This window comes from Acanthopagrus latus, chromosome 2, assembly GCF_904848185.1.
Source record: "Acanthopagrus latus isolate v.2019 chromosome 2, fAcaLat1.1, whole genome shotgun sequence".
NCBI classification, from domain to species: domain Eukaryota; kingdom Metazoa; phylum Chordata; class Actinopteri; order Spariformes; family Sparidae; genus Acanthopagrus; species Acanthopagrus latus.
Genome location: NC_051040.1, coordinates 4818742 through 4826667, shown reverse-complemented (window position 1 = coordinate 4826667; position 7926 = coordinate 4818742). Strand labels below are relative to the sequence as shown.

The following is a 7926-nucleotide window of genomic DNA, read 5'->3' as shown; positions in this document are numbered from 1 at the left end:
GTTAATCCTGAACTCTTCTGCCATATTCCAATTTTCACCTAAATGTTTTTGCTTTTCGCACGTTCTGCCGCTGAAGAACTGTGACAATCCAGTTAACTAATGTCAGTTAGCTCACCTCCTGAGCTGTCACCTTTCTCATTACTTCTCTGACACGGTCTCTTCCTGGCCACATACAAAAAAAAAAAAAAAAGCCATCAACATCTTTTCAAATTTTCGTTTTTGTCATCCGATCCCATAGAATTGGATTCTGCTCTCACAAAGCCAGAGTCATTGGCAAACACTTACAGCTGATAGCTCACAGGGAACAAAGAGCTCAAAGCACCGTCAGGTTTTTTCTTTCTATTTTTTTTTAAGGGAAATAGATTCTGGTACCTTGGAAAGACACCAGAAGTCACAACATGATGTCGCACTGCAACGCCATTATTACTAGCATCAAGGTCATTTTGCATACACAATGAGACTGTGAGTGTGCTGAAAGGAACTTAGACCAAATAAATCTCTGTTAAAGGCTGAAACATTCAAAGCACAGTTTGTGCTTTTAGCTCCACTTTAACAGTGCTGCTATCACATCACTCTGATTATGCAGAAAAGTGAAACATGTCCAATGTGAGCCATAATGTGGACTAGCTGGATGTCAAGACGGTCGTGGGCTTCACATTGGCGAAGTGTTTTGATCTCACGAGGGAAAACGTGGTCCACATGGACTTACAGTAATGTGGAACTGGGTAAAATATGACGGATTCATACGAGTTCACAGAAAGCCCTCGTGGGCTGCCTTTAAGAACCTATTACCGCAACATTTTGTCAGTCACCACTTTAAGTTGGAGCAGTCGCAGTTTGGAGCAGATACTTAATAAATTCTACCAAGTATTCCCAATCGAGGCTAACTCACATGGGGCTGTCAAGGACTGATTCGCTGTGCAGCTCCTCATTCTGCTCCTGGAGCCATTTGACTGGCCAACTACAGTTGTCTGTTGAAGTTTGAGGTCTGCTGCAGGGCCTCCTGCTCTTCCTGCCCTCTGAGACAGGATGAACATGTCGTCATGTCTGCTGAGTGAAACGTGGGAAAGAAAGAAATAACAAAGATGGAAGACGCAAACACAATAACGAATGTAGGTGGTGACAGCTAAATGATAATATTACCATGATACAATGCCTGCGAACACAATGCTCGTACGCTCGATGTTCAGCACGTGTGATGTTTAACTCGTTAACAATCTCAGCCTAGTGCGCTAGAATCACAGCTAAGACTGATGAGCATGCCATTAGTTTAGCAGATATTTAGTCATACACATATAAGACAAATTCAAATCTGGAGTTAATAGTTGTGCCAAATGAAAAGCCCAACTGCTGCCAGACACATTTTGTTGTTTTAACGTGTCATTGTGAGTGTGGTCGCATTGATCACCATAGAATATTGACACCATCTGCGTTTCGATTTGTTCCGTTAACGACGCTTTCTCTTTGAACTAATTGCTTTCACACAACGTTGTCTTCCACTGGGCACAAAGTCTCCCAGGAAAACCAAGGCTGACTGACAATTCAGTCAGGCTGGCAGCCCGGCACCATTTCTATCTGCTTTCACATCCTTATAGTTCCATAAATGGATGGATAAACTCACGTGTTGTTGGCAGTGGCAAGTGAGGAAAATGGAAATGATCCAGTTGTAAGTGCAAGTGGTGCCAAGAAAAGTTGTCCATTGTTTATCACAATTCATCCTGAGTGGGACATGAATGTGTCTTCAATTACACAATCAGTCCATTAGTTGTCTGTATATTTCAATCTGGACCAAAGTGGTGCATCATACAACAAACTGTAGCTTACAGTTAGCAGTCAGAGCTAAAGAAAATCCTCAAATGAATAATAATTTTTTTTGTCGCTTTATTATCAAATGATTAAAAAGCAGATTATCAATTTTATTATTAAAAAAACATCACATCATTTAATCAATAAGTGATAATCATTACAACCAGCTGAACCCTACTGAGCCAGTATTCGCCCTTTGAACTGTTAATGGAGGATAGCAGATGTAATTTCAATGATGCATGACTTATAACGAAACTCCCCTCGGCTATAGCCGACCTCTGACTGACCAGGCTCCTCGCCTCCGTCCAAGCTGCATTCATCCATATATTCAGTCAGTGTGTGTGTGACTAGAGCTTCACTATCTGTGAAAGGACACATCCACTTCTCTCCTGTAGCACGGCCAGTATACTAAACAATGTCACATATCATACTTTATATTCTGGCAGAGTGAATAACCCTGAACGCATCGTAACCTGTAATATACAAGCTGCCTGCTGATGTCCCCTGATGTCTTTATCTGTGTCAGTCTGTGTCGACAACAAGGAACTGAGACGACATCAAGTCTCTGACAGCTCGTGTTAGCAAGAAAATATTAACATTAACGTGGTAGGCCTGGGAATCTCTGGCAATTTCATGATTCAGTTATTTTCTACTACAGTAACTGCTTTTAATCATGTTCTCGGGTTCACAACAAACCAAATGTTCTTAAAAACCGGCTCATAATGAAGTGAGATGTGAAAATGCGATGCGAAAATCTGCATCTCTCAATATTTATTTTCATTTGCTGTGTGAACGTTGTATTTATATTTGACTGTGATGACATCAACGCTACGTGAGCTTGGCTCACCTGGCTCACCTGGCTGAGCTACTAGCATGCTACAGCTAATAGACAACATCTGGTGTACTGCCAGGGAAAAGCTGCACATCAACCAAACTTCCTGTCATGATCCTGGTTCTTGCTGTTCTGATATTTCCTGTTCTATTTTGAAATGGTGCCCTCATGTGTCAGGTGTTGCTGTGTGATTTCCATCTTTCCAGTGTTTTTCCGTTCCTATCCCTCACCCGTCCTCTCCACACCTCACTCCCACCTGCACCTCATCCTCTCGTCAGTGTGTGTGTGTGTCTATAGTCTTTGTGCTCCTCTTGTCTTTGTCAGTTCGTTCCTGTGTTCAGTGTTTCAGCCCAGAATCCTCCAGTGCTATCTAGTGTTTGACCTCACGGTATGTACTAATTTGTAGTTTGTTGTGTTTTCATTGATTTGCACTTAAAGTTATTATTTGTCTTGTTGCTGCTTTGTGTTTATGTCGTTTTGACTCATTTTTGGATTCAGCTTTTGTTTAATAAAGCTCACCTTTAGTTCTGCATGTGGGTCCCTACCCTTCTGTCATAATTGTAACAGTACCCCCTACAAATAGCCTCACCTTTATCATTGTTCAGTCTAAAATGTGCCCAGATCCCTGCCTGTCTTGAAGATGAACCACTAGATCACTCTAGTATGTGAGCCCTGTGGAGTGCAGGGGTGGCACTACTCCCTTGTAGTTGAGTTCCACCTGTTTTAAATCGATTCAGAATTATAGAGGGTAACAATCACGACACTTAATTTGTGTCACCCACCTCTTTAATTGAAGATATCCATTTTAATTTGCTTTTTTGTGGCCCTGCGTTTGCTTTTAGCCCCGGTCTTTTACCTTTTGAGCAGTTGTAAATGGAAGATGACGGAAAGCTAGAAAGGTCAGCGGTCGGCTAAAGTGATTGTTCAGTCATTAGTATCGATCAGCATTGCAGACCCTCACTTATTATGACTGTTTTAGTGCAACAGACAGGTGAAATTGCACTCAGTGCACTTATAATAAACCCTGTGACACAAATGGCGAAATCCAGAGTTGACAGATCTCAGTGTTAGTCCGAACCTTAAATGCCATTTTGAGTCTCACAGAAAGTCAGTGACACTAAATCATCTCAAAAAACGACTGGATGAATGCATTTTTAAAGCCTTTCCAAAAAGCCGGACACACAATAGCTCATTTTGACCCAGCAGTCTGTGGGCACATCGGCAGTGTCGGCCAGACAAATGTGATCCTGAGAGAGCTCTGTTTTATTTATTTTTTTCTGCTCCTTCCTCTTCTCTGTCAGTCGTATCAGTGGTGTTGGACAAAGCGTTTCATCTGTTCAATCCTTGAAGGAGACACTGTGATGCATCAGTGTTTCCCAGCCACCAAGTCGCTGCACACTCTTTTCCCTCAATAACATGCTTGTCAAGTGTATCTCCACCCCACAGCCTCTCTTTTTTTCCCCCCCCACTCCACACCCCATGGTGGTTTGTAAGCAAACAACACAATACTGTGAATGGAGGCACAGAGTGCTCCAGGTTAATGTACTTCATTAGAGGTTCAGTTTTGCATGTCTGGCTTAATTTAACGGGCCGGAAAGCCTTGGGACAATTCTTCTGACATTTCAAGAATGCCAGGCGGCGGCATAGGAGGCTTATGTTTATGTGAAACCACGGAGGGAGAAGAGAGAAGGGCCGCAGCTTACTCTGCCTGTTAATGACGGTTCGCAGCCTTAGGAGACAGGATGCAGACGGACCGAGGGAGCACACAGCTGGAGTGGAGGCGGGGTGGGAGGGAGGAGGGAGGAAGAGGGGATGCATTGCAAGGTAACGCTTTGCCAGGAGGGGGGTCACATCCTCCATTCACGGCAGCAGCAGTCATTCATACAGAGCTCCCTTGTGGCGCACTAGTTTGGGCTAAACACACTTTTGTCCCTGGTAATGCTCTACAGTAAAGATGCACGCATACCGAGGGGACACGGATAATATACAAAGAAAGAAATACTATTATTCATCATGCTGCACATGTAAAATATAATGCAACATAAATATTACATGTGTATGTTTCTGACACAGATTTTTTTATGGGGCATGTTTGGCAATATATGCACATCATCACTCCTTTTATTGAAAGCAAACATCGACTGGAATAAAGAGCTGGGGTATCTGTGAACGCACAATAAATGTGTCGGGAGGCTTCACAGACAAATAATGATGGCAGATGAAGAAAAATAATAATAATACTCGTTGTTTCTCTGATGCCACTGGGATTAATCAACAGACTAATTGTAAAACTCTGCCTCCTGAAAAACACACTGACATGTTTTTGTAGCGGCAGCTGACATTAGCCCAGGTATTATACAGTCTGCGCCCCTGGGGATTTGCCATTATTAATACAAATGAAGGAGACTCATTGTAGCTGTGAAAAAAATGTGCAATGAAGAGCTGTCATTGTTGTCATTTCCTTTTAACGATTGTAGTGACCACGAGGCGAGCAGAATGGACTGGAAACAGCAAAATAATGGGTGCAGGCGATGCGGCAAAAAAAAGGTCATCTTAACAAATTGACAAACGCCGGCTGGATGAAGAAGCTAAGGGTCGCTTAATGGCTTACACATGGTGCCGTCCTGCGAAGGAGAACCGGCTCATTATTTCCACTGAAGGCAAATGTTATTAGAGTATCGCAATGTCCTCCAGACGGAGCGACCCCTCGATCAATAAGGGCCAATTTCTTGTGATGTGTTTATTTCTAGAATCTCATTTGTGTGTTGTTTTTATTTTATTATTTTTTTTAAAAAAAAGACGCTGCAGCCGGGTCGTTAATGATGATGTAAATGGGATAAACATGATGTTTAACTGAAGTCATGTGAGGAGGAATCCAGAATCCCTGCAGTGAACACAAACATGAGGACACTGTGTTTTATGGCTGCATTGTTTCCAGGAGCTTCCAGGCTGTATTATTCATGACCTTGAAGAAAATAGATCATTATTCTTTGTTAATGGGCTAAAATCATGTTGGACATCATTTTTATTGCATGGTTCCATAAAACTTTATTGAACTTTATTGAATTTATGCAGATTTTTGTGGGCCTGTTTTATTTCCAGGAACATAACCAAGTACATTTAATCAATTTTTGCGTATTTCCATGTCTGCTGCTTTTTACCTCCACTCCACTACAGTTTGGAGGCAAGTACTGTAATTTCTTTCACCTTTTAGTTACTCGTTATTTTGGCTCTGATGAGTGGTGTACTGTAATCTGCAAAGTTCAATAGAAAAGCAAAACATTGATTCTGCTAATAAGAAAAATACTCAATATCAGATCTGATCATCGGACGGGACGATAATCAGTTGTTTTCCTGGATATAAATGTAAATTTTAAAATTATGCATAATTCACATTTAATTGAAGTGCCTACTAGTGTTGTTTACAGTTCTTGACAGAAAATTAATTTTCTTTCTACATTTTAATATCAGAAACTTTATTTGTCGGGGCAACTTTTACTTTTACTGAAGTAATATTTTAACACAAAATCAAACTGTGACTTTTACAACATTTATTTGTACCACAACAGTTTGTAGAGTTGAAATCAATGACTAGTGACATCTCTCTCTGAACATATCTGTTTCTTCTTTTAGTTTCAAGTGTCAGAGTTTTAATATATTATTTAAATTCACACAAGAAACCCAAGAAGGTAAAGGGACATTTTGGTGAATTAACATCTGTGTATGTGAAATTTACCATACATGACTAATACGTTCACACCAAAGTCAGTGTTCAAAATACATGATGACATTTGTAGACAACAAATAATTTCCCAGCTATCTGTCTGACTTCTTCTTCCAGTGAGCTGTGACCACTGTTTTTGGGACGCTCCTGTTCTTTACTGAGCTGACTGCTGCTAGCGCCCAGGCTAACGATGACTTCGCGGTGCGCGAGGTTCGCAGGATGACGTCACACAGGTGAGTACATCTGCTGTGTTGCCTGGCAGCGTACCTTTGTGACTGTGTGCACTTGGCCGTGTGTAAAATGGGTTAAACTGTTTACATGTCTGTGTTGTCTGCTGTCATTTCATCTCCAGAGCCTAATGTTGTTTTCTGCACCCGCCGCGGTGTCCGCAGCTTTCTTCAGGCCTACTTATTGTCGGTCATTTGTGTTTAATTGACTGTGTTCTGCCCTCTTGGCTGGATAATTCTGAGGCTAGAGAGAGCAAGCCTGTTGTATAGGCCTGTTTATAAGTGGTATGCACAGGCTGCAACATCCATCTGCAGCAATTTACTACATGAGGCCTCGGTGGCAGGAGGTTGTTCCACTAATGTTGTTGGATGTACCTTAAAGCAACGTGATGTAACTTTTTTTTAAAAAACAGTCCTATCTGAATACAGAGAGAGGTAATGACTCATTATACCAAACAAAAGCTACACTCTGCCACTACAGACACACACTAGACATATGCCATTTTCCACTACCACTTTTGGCCACGCCGAGTCAAACTGAGCCGCGCTGGTTTGCTTTTCCATCACTGGTTTTACTGCATCCATGCCAGTGATGGACCTGTTCTGGAGCAGGACCAAGCCACGGCCGCCCCGCCTCCAAGCGGGCTGCGGGGTTGTCTCACATCTGCAGCAAACCCTTAGGAAGCAACCGTCTCGCCCCCTAAAATCGATACTTAACTCACATTTTTGCAGGAAACCTGAGAGAAAGATGTTTCCAGAAGTCTGCATGTTCAGCTCGCAGTGCTATTGTAGCTACTTACTGAATCTCTTTAGTTTCTCTCGTCCTGTTTTTTCCCTCAGACATCTGCTGTGTTTACTGTTTCATCATGTTCACTTTCAGCTGTTTCACGTCTCATGTCTCGTTACCACTGGTGAAAACACAATGTTGATGAGATGCTGCTTCATATTAAAGGCTGTTAAATTACTAAGTAATGGGATGCTTTTATTGTGAAGAAATCATAGTAAATGAAATGTGTTTGTAGCTGAATTAGGCAAGCGACTTTGTTACCGGTAATTCTTCGATCGGGACAAGCACGTCATTGCTTTCAGACACACCTTCGGATGGAAATGCAAAGCTGCTGCAGCACCGCGTCAAACCAAGTAGAGCCAGGCTGGCAAACGTAATGGAACATGTTCTGTAGCAAAAGCTTGTCTATCTACACTGTCAGTTGACTCGATGTGTGCTGTCTTATGTGTCTGTTTAGTCTGCTGTAACTTCACCAAGTATTCTTGTAGCTACTGTTGCTGTTCATGTAGGGTTTTCTACACAAGCCGGATGCCTTCACGTCAGTCATTTA

At 42.0% G+C, this 7926-nt stretch overlaps 1 long non-coding RNA gene across 1 annotated transcript in view; it reads left to right on the top strand.

Annotated features, from left to right (window-relative positions):
* The first annotated feature begins 2798 nt into the window (after positions 1-2798).
* LOC119006131 overlaps positions 2799-7926 on the top strand; it is a 51998-nt gene continuing 46870 nt past the window's right edge. The window contains exons 1-2 of the long non-coding RNA XR_005070677.1: positions 2799-3026; positions 6480-6595. This is a non-coding gene — a long non-coding RNA (uncharacterized LOC119006131). The remainder of the gene's footprint in view (positions 3027-6479; positions 6596-7926) is intronic.